Below are 17,121 nucleotides of genomic sequence, written 5' to 3' on the forward strand. Positions count from 1 at the left end.
AGAAATGTCTTTATTTCACTTTCATGTTTTTCTCGTCATAGAATGCTAAATTAACTTATGTCTTTCAGCACTTAAAAAAATTCCATAGTCCTCTGGATTCCATTAATTTGGATGAGAAATCAGCCATTATTGGTTGTCTGCCTTCCTAGCCTGAATATTGACAATTACTTTCAATTCAGTGATTTTATTTTCTGTGGTGTCCAGCCTGCTGATAAGCCCACTGAAAAATATCTCTATTTGTCTAATTTTATTTCTAGCATTTCCAGTAGCTTAAAAAAATTTTATTTTTGTTAGAGTATAGTTGATTTACAATGTTGTGTTAGTTTCTGCTGTACAGCAAAGTGAATCAGTTATACATATCTACTCTTTTTTAGATTCTTTTCCCATATAGGTCATTACAGAGTACTGAGAAGTGTTCCCTTCTCAGTACTAATAAGATAACTTATTAGTTATCTATTTTATATATAGTAGTATGTATATGTCAATCTCAGTCTCCCAATTTATACCCAACCCATATCCCCGCTTTCCCCCTCGTAACCATAAGTTTGTTTTCTACATCTGTGACTCTATTTCTGTTTTGTAAATAAGTTCATTTGTACCATAGCTTTGTACATAGTTTCCATATCTCTGCTGAAATTCCCCATCTGTACATGTATGTTTTTCTCCTTGTTCATTAGATCCTGTAATATGTTCATTATAGTTACTTTAAAATCCCTGTCTAATAATTCTAATCTCTGATTTATATCTGGATCTGATTTTATTGAGTGTTTTCTCTCTCTAATAGTCAGCTCAGCTGCAATAACAAGCTACAGACTGGGTGGCTTAAATGACAGATATTCATTTTCTCACAGTTCTGGAGGCTAGAAGCCTGAGTTCAAGGTGCCAGTAGAGTTGGTTTCTGGTGAGTCTTCTCTTCCTTGCTTGCAGGTGGCCACTTTCTCATAGTGTTCTCACATGACCTTTCCTCTGTGTATGCACTGAGAGAGTAAGGTCTCTGTTGTCCCACCTCTTCTTATGAGGATACAAATCTTATCATATTAGGGCCTGACCATTATGAACTCACTTAACCTTAATTACCTTCTTAAAGGCCCTCTCTCCAAATACAATCACATTGGAGCTTAGGGCTTCAATCTATGAGGTTTTTTTTTGTTTGTTTGTTTGTTTTTGCAGGGGAGAGGGGGAAACACATTCAGCTCATAACACTTTCCTAGGGATAAGTTAAATGACCTTACTTCTTTATGTGTCTCATAATTTTTGATTGAATTTTAAACTCTGAGTGTAAAGAGCATGAGATCTTGAAGTAAATAATATTTTTGCTCATGAAAGTCACATCTCTCCTTTTGTCAGCCCACTAGGAGACTGAGTTAATCTAGTCTGTGGTTGAGCTCACTTTGGATTTAGTGGTTACTTCAGTTGGATTCAGTTCACCAATGGCTTTAAATTATTTGAAGGTGAGATAAGGATATTCTCTGTAGCAAGCATGAGATATATGTGTCTGGATATTTCCTTGCTTTTAGCATTCAGCAGCCCTACATGCCTGCATGTCAGGAAGTCTCTCTCAGTTATATTGTTTTCCTCAACAACAGGTGGCTGCTGCTGAGGCCCAAAGTGACCAGAATATTTTTCTCAGTTCTTTAACCCTGGCATCAAATTTGATCAGAACCCTGGTATCTGCATCTCAGATGGGGTCTCTCTCAGTTGTTCTGCCTGTTCTTCAGTGATACACTTCTGTTGCCTTGTACTCAGTGTAAGGACTAGAGTTCCTGGAAAATTTCTTTTAATCCTCCTGTTCTCAGACTTGAGCAGGCTTCACATGCTTGCACCTCAAAGGGGTTCCCTCAGCTCTTTTGCCCCATCCCAGCTACAGATGACCCCTTCTTCACACTTAATGAAGGCCTAGAGTGCCTGGAGGATTTCTCTTAGTTCTTCTATTCTTCCCTCAGACACCAATGTCTCTTAGGCTTGGGCCTTGGCATTCTTTCTCAGTTCCTCTGATCTGACTCCAGTATTTCTTGTGAGCAAATGGAGAAGGCCTATGGATAAGCGTTGGCAGATGGGTGCTGATTCTCTTTGTGTCTGGGGATTTTAGAGGCTTGAATCACCAGCATTAAAACTTTATTAAAAGTTTTTCCTCCCATGTCAAAGGAAGACTCCTTCTTTTCATTCTGCTCTGCCAGGGATGACAGCAGGCATAGGACTGTTCATTCCTAGGAGTGTGAGCTAAAACAAAGGATCAGATTGTCAGACAGTCTTATAAGAATCAGAAATATTAGCCAGTATCAAGTGTTAATAATAATTTCAGTATAGAAATAATAAAGAGGCTCAGACAAAGCAGCAAGAGATCTGAGATGCTAAGGTGGCTCTCAGGGTTTTCCTTTCTACATCAAATACATGTTATCTAGTTCAGAGTAGACAAATCTCTTAGTGAGGTATTGAGACATTATCTCATATTGTGGGAGGAGTATTTAGTCTATGATACATCTCTGTTTTATACCCTGGTTTATGCGACATTTTCTAGGGGACCATGGCTCATAAATCTATAGATTCTAGGTTTATTATTTTTATTTTGTTGATATAATTGACACATAGCATTATATTAGTTTCAGGTATACAGCATAATAATTCAATATATGTATATATTGTGAAATGATCACCATAATGTCTAGTTGACATTTATCACCATACTTGGTTACAATTTTTTTTTTCTTGCGATGAGAATTTTAAGATCTATCCCTTACCTCTGGCAACCACTTATCTGTTCTCCGTTTCTGTGAGGTTTTTTTTTCTGTCGTTGTTGTTTGTTTGTTTTATTTTGTTTTTTTTAGATTCCACATATAAGTGAGTTCATATAGTATATTTGTCTTTCTTTGTCTGACTCATTTCACTTAGCATAATGCCCTCAATTTCATCCATGTTGTCACAAATGGCAGGATTTCCTTTTTTTAATGACTGAATAATATTCTGTTATATTGTGTATCATATTCTTTATCTATTCATCCATCTATGGATCCTTAGGTTGCATCCATATCTTGGCTATTGCAAATAATGCTGCAGCAAACACAGGGGTGCAAGTATGTTTTCAATTTAGTATTTTTGTTTTCTTTGGATAAATACCTAGTAGTGGAATTGCTGGATCATATGGTAGTTCTATTTTAGATTTTTTGAGGAACCTCCATACTGTTTTCCAAGTGGCTAGACCAATTTATATTCCCACCAATAATGCAGGAACATTCCCTTTTCTCCACATCCTTGTCAACACTTCTTATTTCCTGTCTTCTTGATGATAGCCATTCTGACAGGTGTGAGGTAATATCTCATTGTGGTTTTGACTTGCATTTTCCTGATGATTAGTAAATGATCCTGCTTGCTGAGTCTATTTCCCAAAGAATTACCTTGTGCCATCAGAACAATCCAGTAAGCTCCAGATGGGCATTCTCTGGACTTCCATATAATTCCCCTGTTAAATATCTCCCTCTTAGCAGTCATTAAAACCAATGAAGATGCTATTAAGAAAACATTCATTTGTCATTTTAGGGGGAAAGAGGGTAATGATTATGAAACCTGCCCTTGCTACATTGCTGCTACATTTGATTTTCCACTTGATAACTATGTCAGCTTTTTGGGCAGGCTCATCTGCCACCTTTAAAAAATATAACTGTTATATAAAAAAGAGTATTGACAGTAATAGGAAACAGCTTTTAAAGAGGAAATGATGATGGGAAAGAGGAAGTTCATGGGCACCAAAATAATGGTGTCAGCAGTTTCATGCGAGAGTAGTATAATTAATATCTTAAGCTTCTGAAGTCACAAAGAATCCAAGAGAGAAAATCCCTTATCTATTCTTCTTCCTCTTCCCCAGAAGGACAAAAAAAAATAAATAAAAATTTGGGAGCATTACTTCATAGTTTGTGAGTAAGGTTAGAGGTTGGGGGTGGGGTGCAGAATCTCAGTTATCATTTACTGTAACTGTGTTCAGAAAAAACATTCCAAACAGTGTTACTGCCTCTGAAACTGCTAGAGTTTCTAGGTTAAATAAAATCTGAATATTTCAGGGCATTACTCTAGACACACACTAAAATATACCTAGGAGTAAAACAATTCTGGCATTTTCCTTCCTGGAGAAGATGGTAAGTAAATATCTGAATCACACAGATCTGCTACTCTTTCCATAGGGAGAAAGTATTTTTTGATGTACTTTTATTAAAGTGAGAATAAGAATGACTAGCTCCCTTTCCTTTTTAAAAATAATATATATTAACTGACAAGTCCAATAAATGACCAAAACAAAACAAAACAGATGAAACACAAAACTTATTTAGATTGTAGCCCAAATAAGACTTCATGTCATCTGAATAACATTTTTAGCCAAGAAAAAACTAAAGGCTGGCATTTTACTGAAATGTGAATCTCCTGGGAACAGAAGCAAGGCTATTTATTTTGGAATCCTTAGAATCTTGCACAATGTTTGGAATATAGTAGGTTTTAAAATGAATGTTTGAATAAATTAATGGTTGAATAAACTGGAAGAAAAGAAAATCTGGAACTGACTCTTATAAGATAACATGCTGCCATAGGGAACTGTGGAGAAGTGGGAAAATGCCCACAGTCATCATGGTCAAGTGAGTAGCTGATAATTTTGATGCTGGCAAGGCCAATGTTCATTGTTCCCTGGCAGTTGCCACCAGCTCCACCCACCAATGGGACAAAGATTACATAATCTAACCCTAATCTGCCTTTCCAGCTTTATCTCTCAGTATCCCTCACATGAACTCTCTCCTTTGGTCAAACTGTTCTACTTATTATTATCTGAACACCTCGTACTTTCCTGCCTCTCTATGCCTTTGTTCACACTGAACTCGGAATCTATTCCTCTGCACCTTTACTTACAAAATCCTACCTATTCTTCCAGGTCTATCTAAAACACCAAATACTTCAAGAAGACCCCGCAGTCATCCTCACTCTAAGCAAGACTGCCTTAGAGCACTGATTATCTCTTCACCCACGCAACATTGATTACATACTCCTTGCACTGAAATTATTTGAGAGATCAAGGAATCCATCTCACACATCATTTTTTCCCTTTATGAAGCATTAAAGTTTGGTGAATTGACTGATTAATTTGGCATCTTGTACTTATTGATTACTTATATATTTATTAAGCATTAGGGGTTCAGGGCAGAAAAAGGAGCCTGATAAGTAGGCAGAGAGATTGTTTTGCAGATGTGGGAGGAACACTGAAAGAGGGTTGTGTCATAAAGGCAATAGGAGGGGAGTTTCAAGAAAAGATGATTCGTTATGTTAAGTGTTGCAGAGTTGTAAAGGCAAAGAGGATTTGGTTTGTTACTAACTGATCAGATGATGACCTCTGAGATAGTCTAGCTTCAGACAACACTATAGTGTGTAAATTAATGGAGGGCAAAAACCAGATTATAAGGAGTATGGAATGAGTAGTGAATGAGGAAGTGGAGGTGGCAAGCATTTGAAAAAGTTTGATGGTGAAAAAGAGAGACAGCAGATAGCATCTCAGAAAAGGAGGAAGATTTCCCCAACATCCTTTTTTTTATTGTTGTTGTGGTGGTGGTAGTAGTTTTGTTTTGAGAACAAAGAGACTATTGACAGGCTTAACTGAAGGTGAAGAAGGCAGAGAAAAGTGTCATTTGAACAGAGTGCTCTCCAAGGGGTTGCCTCATTGAGGAGATTCCTATGGCTGTCCATCACCAAAGAAAACAAACAATTCATGACAACAAAAGTCTTTCAGTCTTCTGCATTATGAAATAGAATGCTTAATAGTAGTACTTGAACATCTGCTTTGTAAAAAGAGAAATTAGAAGGTGACATCACTACCTTGTAAAAGGACTAAAAAAGGATTGTTGGGTAGTTTTGAGTGCTAATTTCTCAAGTATTTCTCTACAAGTCATTAAATGCCCAACAATGCAAACTACCTAAAGCTATAGTATTCCAAGCCAGTGCTGATTAAGTATCACCAGAAATTAAGATAAAGCAAACTGAAATAATGCTTTTTAGCGTTATTTAAGGACATTATTATTTAGGGATATTCACATTTCTGGTTTAAATTTTTTCACTTTACCAAAAAGGGAGCTAAGTCACCATTCTGTCCTGTTAAATATAAATACCTGGGTCCCTCAATGGGACCCTGAATTGTTTTGTCTTGTAGGAGTGCCCCATCAGAAAAGTCATTTGAACCACTTGAGTGGGCTGTAATATGGGCAAGCAATGGGCAAGGAGATGACATCCCTCTAGGAAGTTCTGAATGCACATGACCTTCAATAAAATTAATGATACACCTGTAGTCAATATTTTATTGTGAAAAGTGCTGTATGAGATAAAAATCTTTAAGTTCTGTAACAGTTTTTAGATTATCAAAGGTGATGTAGCACGTACTTAGAGAAAGTACTCTGATTTTTAAGTAGTGTACACACTGCTGGAAGTGGTTTAGCGATTATGACAATATAGTGCTGAGATATATGACAGGGGCAAGAATATTCTTGGGTTATTTAGAATGAAAGTACAAGGTATTTTCAGATATTTGAACTCTGCAGAGTTGCAGAACGACCTGATCAAATATTTATTTGTGTTCTGACCAGCACCTGTGTTTGAAAAATTATTCAGGATTGGAAAAAAACACCAAAAACACTGAAAAGGAGTAGACGGAACAGTGCTCAGTACTCACACAGGGCCAGGAATAGTGTGTTCTCACTAGACTAGAAAATGTCATAATTCACAGGTGGAGTACTCAAAGATTTTTGCTTCTATAGTGAGAAATAATTAGATCTAGAATAAACACAGTTCTGGTTCTGCCTAACAAATTTTAAAGGCAAGATCTGAAATGATCAAACTGTTTTCAAGGAACTTAACTGCATCCTAAAACAAAGCTCAAGAGTATTTTTAGAACAACAAAATATTCAGCATTCAACAAGATAAAATTCACAATGTCTGGCATCCCATCAAAAATTATCAGACATGCAAAGATGCAGGGAAATATGACCCATAATGAGGAGAAAAATCAATCAAAACCAATCTATAACTGGTACAGATGTTAGAATTAGCAGATGGGCATTCAAACAGTTACGTAACTATATTCTATATGTTCAATAAAATTAGAACATAGAAGACATAAAACAGTCCCAGATCCACTTCTAGAGATTAAAATTTCAATATCTGAGATAATAAATACAATAAACGGAGTTAATGGCAGATTAGACTTTGCAGAAAAAAATAATAAACCTGAAGACACAGCAATAGAAACAATCCAAAATGAAACACACAGAGAAAAAAGGAATAAAAAATGAACAGAGCGTCAGTGAACCTTCAGGCAACTTAAAGCAGCTTAATGTAGATGTAATACAAGTTCCTGAAAAAGGAAAATACAGAAAAGTATTTGAAGAAATAATGGTTGAGAGTTTTCCAAATTTAGTGAAAATTATAAACCTACAGATTCAAGAAATTTGTTGAAATCCAAACACAAGCAACTTGAGGAAAACTACACAAAGGCACATCATTATCAAATTGCTAAAAAAGTGATAGAGAAAATCTTATAAGTGGTAAAGGATGATATACTATGTATAGAGGAACAAAGATAATGATGGTAACAGATTTTTCATCATAAACAAACAATGCAGTTGAGAAGACAGTGACTCAACATCTTGATGTACCAAAATGAAAAACTGTTGCTGAGAATTATATACCCAGTAAAAATATCTTTGAGAAACATAGGTGAATTTTTAGACATGCAAAAGCCTTAAGAATTCACGAGCAGAACTGCATAACAAGAAATGTTAAAACAAACAAACAAACAAAATTGTTTAATCAGAAGGAAAAATACAGCAGATGGAAATATGAATCTGCACAGTGAAATGAAGAGCACTGGACATGCTAACTTCATGGGTAAATATATAAGATATTCTTCTTATTTAAATATTTTGAAAGAAAATTAAATATTAAAAAGATAATGACAATGTGGTGTGAGATTTATAACATATTGTGGCAGGGAGAATTTTAAAAATATCCCCCAAAGAATGTTTTTCTTATGTTTTCCTCTAAGAGTTTTATAGTGTCTGCTCTTACATTTAGTTCTTTAATCCATTTGGAGTTTATTTTTGTGTATGGTTTTAGGTAGTTTTCTAATTTCATTCTTTTACATGTAGCTGTCCAGTTTTCCCAGCACCACTTATTGAAGAGGCTGTCTTCTCCATTGTATGTTCCTGCCTCCTTTGTTGTAAATTAGTTGACCATATGTGCATGGGTTTATCTCTGGTCTTTCTATCCTGTACCATTGATCTATATTTCTGTTTTTGTGCCAGTACCATACTGTCTTGGTTATTGTAGCTTTGTAGTATAGTTTGAAGTCAGACAGCCTGAATCCTCCAGCTCCATTCTTCTCTCTCAAGATTGCTTTGGCTATTCGGGGTCTTTTGTATTTCCATATGAATTGTAAATTTTTTTGTTCTAATTCTGTGAAGAATGCCATTGGTAGTTTGATAGGGATTGCATTGAATCTGTAGATTGCTTTGGGTAGTATAGTCATTTTCACAATGTTGATTCTTCCAATCCAAGAACATGGTATATTTCTCCATCTGTTTATATCATCTGTGATTTCTTTCATCAGTGTTTTATAGTTTTCTGAGTACAAGTCTTTCGCCTCCTTAGGTAGGTTTATTCCTAGGTATTTTATTCTTTTTGTTGTAATGGTAAATGGGATTGTTTCCTTAATTTCTCCTTCTGATTTTTCATTGTTAGTGTATAGGAATTCAAGAGATTTCTGTGCATTAATTTTGTATCCTGCAACCTTACCAAATTCGTTGATTTGTTCTAGTAGTTTTCTGGTGGCATCTCTAGGATTTTCTATGTATAGTATCATGTCATCTGCAGACAGTGACATAAACCACAGCAAGATCTTTTGTGATCCACCTCCTAGTGTAATGGAAATAAAAACAAAAATAAACAAATGGGACCTAATGAAACTTAGAAGCTTTTGCACAGCAAAGGAAACCATAAACAAGATGAAAAGACAACCCTCAGAATGGGAGAAAATATTTGCAAATGAAACAGTGGACAAAGGATTAATCTCCAAAATATACAAACAGCTCATGGAGCTCAATATCAAAAAAACAAACAATTCAATTAAAAAATGGGCAGAAGACCTAAATAGACATTTCACCAAAGAAGACGACACACAGATGGCCATGAGGCCTATGGAAAGATGCTCAACATCACTAATTATTAGAGAAATGCAAATCAAAACTACAAAGAGGTATCATCTCACACCGGTCAGAATGGCTATTATCTAAAAATCTAGAAACAATAAATGCTGGAAAGGGTGTGGTGAAAAAGGAACCCTCTTGCACTGTTTGTGGGAATGTAAATTGATACAACCACTATGGAGAACAGTATGGAGGTTCCTTAAAAAACTACAAATAGAACTACCATATGACCCAGCAACCCCACTACTGGGCATATTCCCTGAGAGAACCATAGTTCAAAGAGAGACATGCACCCCAATGTTCACTACAGCACTATTTACAATAGCCAGGACATGGAACCAACCTAAATGTCTGTCAATAGGTGAATGGATAAAGAAGACATGGCACATATATAGGAATATTAGCCATAAAAAGAAATGAAACTGGGGCTTCCCTGGTGGCGCAATGGTTAAGAGTCCGCCTGCCGATGCAGGAGACATGGGTTCGTGCCCCGGTCTGGGAAGATCCCACATGCCGCGGAGCGGCTGGGCCCATGAGCCATGGCCGCTGAGCCTGTGCATCCGGAGCCTGTGCTCCGCAACGGGAGAGGTCACAACAGTGAGAGGCCTGCGTACAAAAAAAAAAAAGAAATGAAATTGAGTTATAGGTAGTGAGGTGCATGGGCCTAGAGTCTGTCATACAGAGTGAAGTAAGTTAGAAAGAGAAAAACAAATACCATATGCTAACATATATATGGAATCTAAAAGAATGTTACTGATGAACCTAGTGGCAGGGCAAGAATAAAGACATAAACATAGAGAATGGACTTGAGGACATAGTGGGGGAAGGGGAAGCTGGGACGAAGTGAGAGAGTAGAATTGACATACATACACTAACAACTGTAAAATGGTTGGCTAGTGGGAAGTAGCAGCATAGCACAGGGAGATCAGCTCAGTGCTTTGTGATGACCTAGAGAGGTGGGATAGGGAGGGTGGGAGGGAGACGCAAGACAGAGGGGATAAGGGGATATATGTATGCATATGGCTTATTGACAGAAACTAACACAGTATTGTGAAACAATTATACTCCAATAAAGATCTATTTAAAACTAACACAGAAACTAACACAGTATTGTGTTACAGAAACTAACACAGTATTGTGAAACAATTATACTCCAATAAAGATCTATTTAAAAAAATATCCCCCAAGAACCATGCTCTAATCTCTGGCACCATTGAATATGATGGTATCATTATTGTTGTGTTATATTCTAATGTTCTTCCATGTTATGTTTTACAGCATACCTGACCTTGAGATAGGGAGATTAACCAGGTGGACCTAACTAATTGTATGAATACTTTTAAAAGCAGGGCATTTTCTCCATCTGGTAGCTGAAAGGAAGGCAGAGAGATTGAAAGCACAAGAAGGATTTGATGTATTGGTGCTGGCTTTTTAGATAGAGGAGTTCATGTGCAAAGATTGGAGAGTGGCCACGAGGAACTGAGAATGACCCCTTGTCTACCATCAACAAGGAAATGGGGACCTCAGCCCTAAAACCACAGGAATTGAATTGTCAGTAAGAAGATTGGGAGAAGACGTCATGCTCCAGATGAGAACACAGTGGGCTTACATCTTGATTTCAGCCTGTGAGACCCCGTGCAGAATACCTAGCCAGGTCATCCCAGCCTTCTTATAGAACTGTGAGATAATAAATGGGTGTGGTGTTAAGCCACTAAGTTTATGGTAATTTGTTATGCAGAAAACTAGAAAACTAATAAACATATGTAGAAGCTAATATACATATATAGAAAGTAATATATATATGTAGAAATAAAATGTGTGACAAAAGTAACACAGAAACTGAAATGGGCAAATGAATGTATACTGTTGAAACAGAAGTTTTAGTTAATATTGTCAACAAAGGAGATAAAATGCAATAATAAAAAATATTCAATTAATTTAGAAAAAGGCAGAAAATAAAAAAAGAACAAATATTACATGAGACAAATAGAAAAAGCAGCAAGATGATAGGCTTAAATCTAACTGTATTAATAGTCACATTAATTGTAAATGGACTAAACACCCCAATTAAAAGGGAGAAATTGTCACACTGGATTAAAAGGAAGATCTAACTGTATGTTGTCTACAAGAAATGCACTTTAAATACAAAGACACATGAAGACAAAGAATAAAAGGTTGAAAAATGATATGTTAACATTAGTCAAAAGAAAGTTGGAGTGGCTATATTAATAACATAAAGTAGATTTCAGAGCAAAGACTATTACTTGGGATAAGAAGGTCATTACATAATAATAGAGGTGTCAATTTATCTGGAAGAAATAATGTCCCTGAAGGTTCATACTCTCGATAACAGAACAGAGAGCTTTGCTTCAAAATACATGAAACAAAAACAGAACTGCAAGGAGAAATAGACAAATCCACAATTATAATCAGATATTTCAATATAATTCTCTCAATAGTTGATAAAACAAGTAGACAGAAAACTTTTTAAGATATATGACTTGAAAGACAATTAACCAGCCTGACCTAATTGGCATTTATAGAACACTCAATACTAGCAGTTTATTTTCAGGTGCAGACATTTATTTTCAAGTGCATATAGAATATTTACGAAGATCATATTCTGGGCCATAGAAGTCTCAATATCTTTAAAAAGATAGAAGTTATACAAAGTATGTTCTCTGGCCACAGTGGAACTAAATTAGAAATCAATAACAGAAGAATCTCTGGAAAACCACCAAATATTTGGAAACCAAACAACACATTTCTAAATTACACATGGGTCAAAGAAGAAATCAAAAAGGAAATTAGAAAGAACTGTGAACTGAATGAAAATGAAATCACAACATATGAAAATCTGTTGGATGCCACTAAATTAGTAGTTATAAGGAAATTTATAACACAAACCAAAGGAGAAAAACGACATTCAGTTTGGAAAAGAGGAAATAAAACTGTCTTTATTCACAGACAGCATAATATTCTATGTAGAGGATTCAATGTCTAAAAAAAGCTACTAGCAACCTAAATGCCCATCAACAGATGAATGGATAAATAAGATGTAGCACATATATACAATGGAATATTACTCAGCCATAAAAAGAAATGAAATTGAGTTATTTGTAGTGAGGTGGATGGACATAGAGACTGTCATACAGAGTGAAGTAAGTCAGAAAGAGAAAAACAAATACCATAAGCTAACACATATATATGGAATCTAAAAAACAAAAGTTCTGAAAAACGTAGGGGCAGGACAGGAATAAAGATGCAAGTGTAGAGAATGGACTTGAGGACACAGGGAGCAGGAAGGGTAAGCTGGGATGAAGTGAGAGAGTGGCATGGACATATATACACTACCAAATGTAAAATAGATAGCTAGTGGGAAGCAGCCACATAGCACAGGGAGATCAGCTGGGTGCTTTGTGTCCACCTAGAGGGGTGGGATAGGAAGGGTAGGAAGGAGACGGCAAGAGGGAGGAAGTATGGGGATATATGTATTTGTATAGCTGATTCATTTTGTTATACAGCAGAAACTAACACACCATTGTAAAGCAGTTATACTCCCATAAAGATGTTAAAATAAAAAACTACTAGATCTAATAAATGAGTTATCAAGTTTGTAAGATGCAACATCAATACACAAAAATCAATTGTATTTGTATAAACTAGCAATGAACAATCAGAATTTGAAAGAAAAAAACACTATTTAAAATAGCATCAAAATATGAAAATACTTAGAGTTATATTTGACAAAAGGTAAGTAAGACATGTATATACTGAAATCTACAAAAACATTGTTGAGAAGAACTCAATAATGGAGAGATATACAGTGTTCATCGGTCAGGAGAATCAATGTTGCCATGATGTCATTTCTCCTCAAAATGATCTAGAAATTTAATATAATCCCAATCATAATTCCCACAGGCTTTTACATATGCATTGCAAGATAATTATAAAATTCAAATTAAAAAGGCAAAAGACCCAAAATAACCAAGGCAACTGAGAAAAGAACAAAGTTGGAGGACTTAACATTATCTGCTTTCAAGTATTATAAATTATGTCATCTAGACAGTGTGCTAATGGTATACAGATAGACAAATAGATGAATGTAATAGACCAGAGATTGTGAAAATAGACTCACACACATATATGGAAAACTGAGGGCACAAGGGCAATTCAGTGGAGAAAGGTTGGACTTTTCAACCAGTGGTGCTAGAACAATTAGATATTTATAGGCAAAACAAAGAACTTTAATTCATATCTTGCACCACACACAAAGTTTGATTCAAAATGGACCATAGACCTAAACATAAGAACGAAAACTATAAAAGGTCTAGAAGAAAACACAAGAGAAAATCTTTTTGACTTTAGATTAGGCAAAGATTTTTTAGATACGACACCAAAAGCCCAACTTATGAAAGAAAAAGTTTATAAATTGAACCTAATCAAAATGAAAAACCTCTGCTCTTTGAAAGACACTGTTAAGAGAACAAATAGAGAAGCCACAGGTTGGCATAAAATATTGCAAATCATATCTAATAACAGATTTGTATTCAGAATATATAAAGAACTCTTAAAATCCAACAGCAAAAAAACCACAAAATGGGCAATAAATAAATGGAAAAAGATGTGAACAGACACTTCACCTAAGAAGATTTACAAATGGTAAAGAAGTATATGAAAAGATGCTCAACATCTGTTATTCAAGAAGTACAAATTAAAATGACAATGAGATTTCAATATAAACCTATTGGAATGATTAACATAAAAATGACTAACAAGTGTTGGTAAGGATGTGGAGGAACTAGAACTCCCTTATCCCCCTGATGGGGATGTAAAATGATACAACCTTTTCAGAAGACAGATTGGTAGGTTGAATAATGGCTCCTCAGAAATGTTCATATCTTAATGCCTGGAACCTGTGTGTAGATTTCATGGTAAAGGGACTTTGTAGATGTGACTAAGTGAAAGATCTTAGAGATCCAGGGGATTATCCTGGATTATCCAGATGAGTATAATATAATCACAAAGGTCCTTATAAGAGGGAGGTATGGGATAAGAGTCAGTAGTAGGAGATGTGATCACAGAGGCAGGAAGTTAGAGAAAGAGACCATGAGCATAGGGAATGCAGGCAGATCAGTGGTTAATAAGGGAAAGCAAATAAAATTTCCCCTGAATCCTCCAGAAGGAACACAGCCTGGCCAACACCTTGACCTCAAAATTTTGACCTCTAGAACTATGAGGTAAATTTGTGTTGTTTTAAGCCAGTCACTTTTTTTTTTTTTTTGTAATTTGTTAGAGCAGGAATAGGATGGGCAGATTCCTCAAATATTAAACATATATCTAACCTATAGGTAACCTAGTCTTTCCTTCCCTAGATATTGATGCAAGAGAAATGAAAGCATCTGCTCATCCAGAAACGTGTATGTGAATGTTTACAGAAGCTTTATATGTAATAGCCAAAACCTGGAAGCAGGTCAAATGTCAGAGGTGAATGAGTAAACAGATCATGGTATATCCAGACAATGGAATGTGGAACTAGGCAATAATAACAAGAACAAACAAACAGAAAAACTATTGACAAATACAACAGTATGAATGAATCTCAGAATAATTATGCTGAGTAAAAAAGTCAGAAAAAGAGTACATACTCTGAGATTCCATTTTGAAAAATTCTAGAAAATGCAAACTAATCTACAGTGATCAGTATTTGCTTGGGATGGGAAGGAGGGAGAAAACAGGGAAGAGTGAAAAGGAAAGATTATGAAAGGTCATGAGGAAAGTTTTGGGGCAATGGATATTTTCATTGTCTTGATTATGGTGATGGTCTCAGAGGAATATACATTATTAAAACTTATCAACTTGTATACTTTAAATATAGCTCATTATTGTATGGGAATTATTCATAAAACAACAACAGCAGCAGTAGCAGCAAAGAGAATATACCTCAGAGGGTTGTTGTGAAGTTTAATGAGATGCTATGCATATCACTTGCTGTAACTCCTGGCACTAGTGAGAACTCAATAAATTTTAGCCATTATTATTATTTTTTTATACATTTATTTATATATTTTTGGCTGTGTTGGGTCTTCGTTGCTGCTCGTGGGCTTTCTCTAGTTGTGGTGAGTGAGGGCTACTCTTAGTTGTGGTGCACGGGCCTCTCATTGCAGTGGCTTCTGTTATTGCAGAGCATGGGCTCTAGGCACACAGGCTTCAGTAGTTGTGGCACATGGGCTCAGTAGTTGTGGCTTGTGGGCTCTACACTGCAGGCTCAGTAGTTGTGGTGCATGGCCTTATTTGCTCCATGGTATGTGGGATCTTCCAGGACCAGGGATTGAATCTGTGTCCCCAGCATTGGTAGGCAGATTCTTAACCACTGCATCACCAGGAAAGTACCTAGCCATTTTTATTTTTTACTTTAGAGGCCAGAGTGGTAGAGCAATAATTGATTGTGAATTACCAAGAATCTTTTGAAATAAATGTCAAGGCTGACTTTCTCACAGTAGATACTGGGGAGAAAAATGAGGAAAAAACATTAAATATAGCATTTTATTAAATATACTGCACAAAAATATGATGCAATAAGGGTGTGGCTTAATAGTGGTCTTTCTATTTTCGAATAAGAGCTGTGAAATCCTTTCTTGTTCTTGATGTATAAACTTTGCTTACTTAAGTGGCAAGTGTTCTGTTATATTTTGGGGAGGCATAGTAGTTACTTAAAATATATCTGTCAGATTGAACTGAATTAATCATCATCTCATCTCTGTAATTCAGGAACCTGAAATTCATGGTCACGTGTACTTTGTAAGCCAATTAACCTCAAATCAATTTGGGGGATTCCTTGCCTCAGGATACTTAGTCTTCCCTGATGTGAAATATTTAGGTAATGATAGACAGGAAGCAGTGACTTATGAGGAGAACATGCCTGGGGAATTCCAGAAAGTGTCAGGGGAAGTATATAGGAAAGGTGAGGCTGGGTTGGGCCAGGGTTGGCAGGGTAATTTCATTTCCCATGGTTTCCACATGTCCTTTCCTGAGTGGAGTACTCTTCACCAAACAATAGATATTTGTGTTTTCTTCCCTAGTTCTTGTTCTTGCTGTGTTAGGACCTGAGTTCTGCTGGGTGGCATGAGAGTTTTTTCTTCTACATTGTGTCTAACCCTGAAGTTAATCTGTCTCTAAATACGGCACTGAGCTGGTTGCATGGAAAAATTCCATACAGAACTAGTTTTACAGAACATCATCATCTTGAGAGTATATTACTCAATCAAATCCCAAAATAGAACTGCTTGACGTCAAGTTTAACATCTAAGAGAGGATAGGACTTTAGATTTTAGTCTTCTTCGGGACTGAGTGAAAAAATTTTCTCTACTGACAACAGCTGGCTGTGGTATAGAGTTTAATTTAAAAAAAGCATTTTTCTGATTATAAAAGCACTACAAGAACAGGATGCTTTTCGTATATAATTATCATATGAAAGATGTTCATTATCATTAATAATCAGGGAAATGCAAATCAAAATCACAGTGAAATACCATGACATTGACAAATTTCAATCTGACAATATCAAGTGTGAGTGAGGATATAGAACAACAAGAACTTTCACATACTGCAGGTGGGAGTGTATGTACAAGGATGGCAACCACTTTTTTTTTAATTGAAGCATAGTTGATTTACAATGTTGTGTTAGTTTCAGGTGTACAGCAGATTGGTTCAGTTATACACATATTCTTTTTCAGACTCTTTTCTCTTACAGGTTATTACAAAATATTGAGTATATTTCCCTGTGCTATGCAGTAGGTCCTTGTTGGTATCTATTTTATATATAGTAGTGTGAAAGATATGTGTACCCCAGTGTTCACTGCAACCCCTTTTACAATAGCTGAGACATGGAAGCAATCTA

Source organism: Lipotes vexillifer, unplaced genomic scaffold (genome assembly GCF_000442215.2).
Source record: "Lipotes vexillifer unplaced genomic scaffold, Lipotes_vexillifer_v1.1 scaffold1016, whole genome shotgun sequence".
Classification (NCBI taxonomy): domain Eukaryota; kingdom Metazoa; phylum Chordata; class Mammalia; order Artiodactyla; family Lipotidae; genus Lipotes; species Lipotes vexillifer.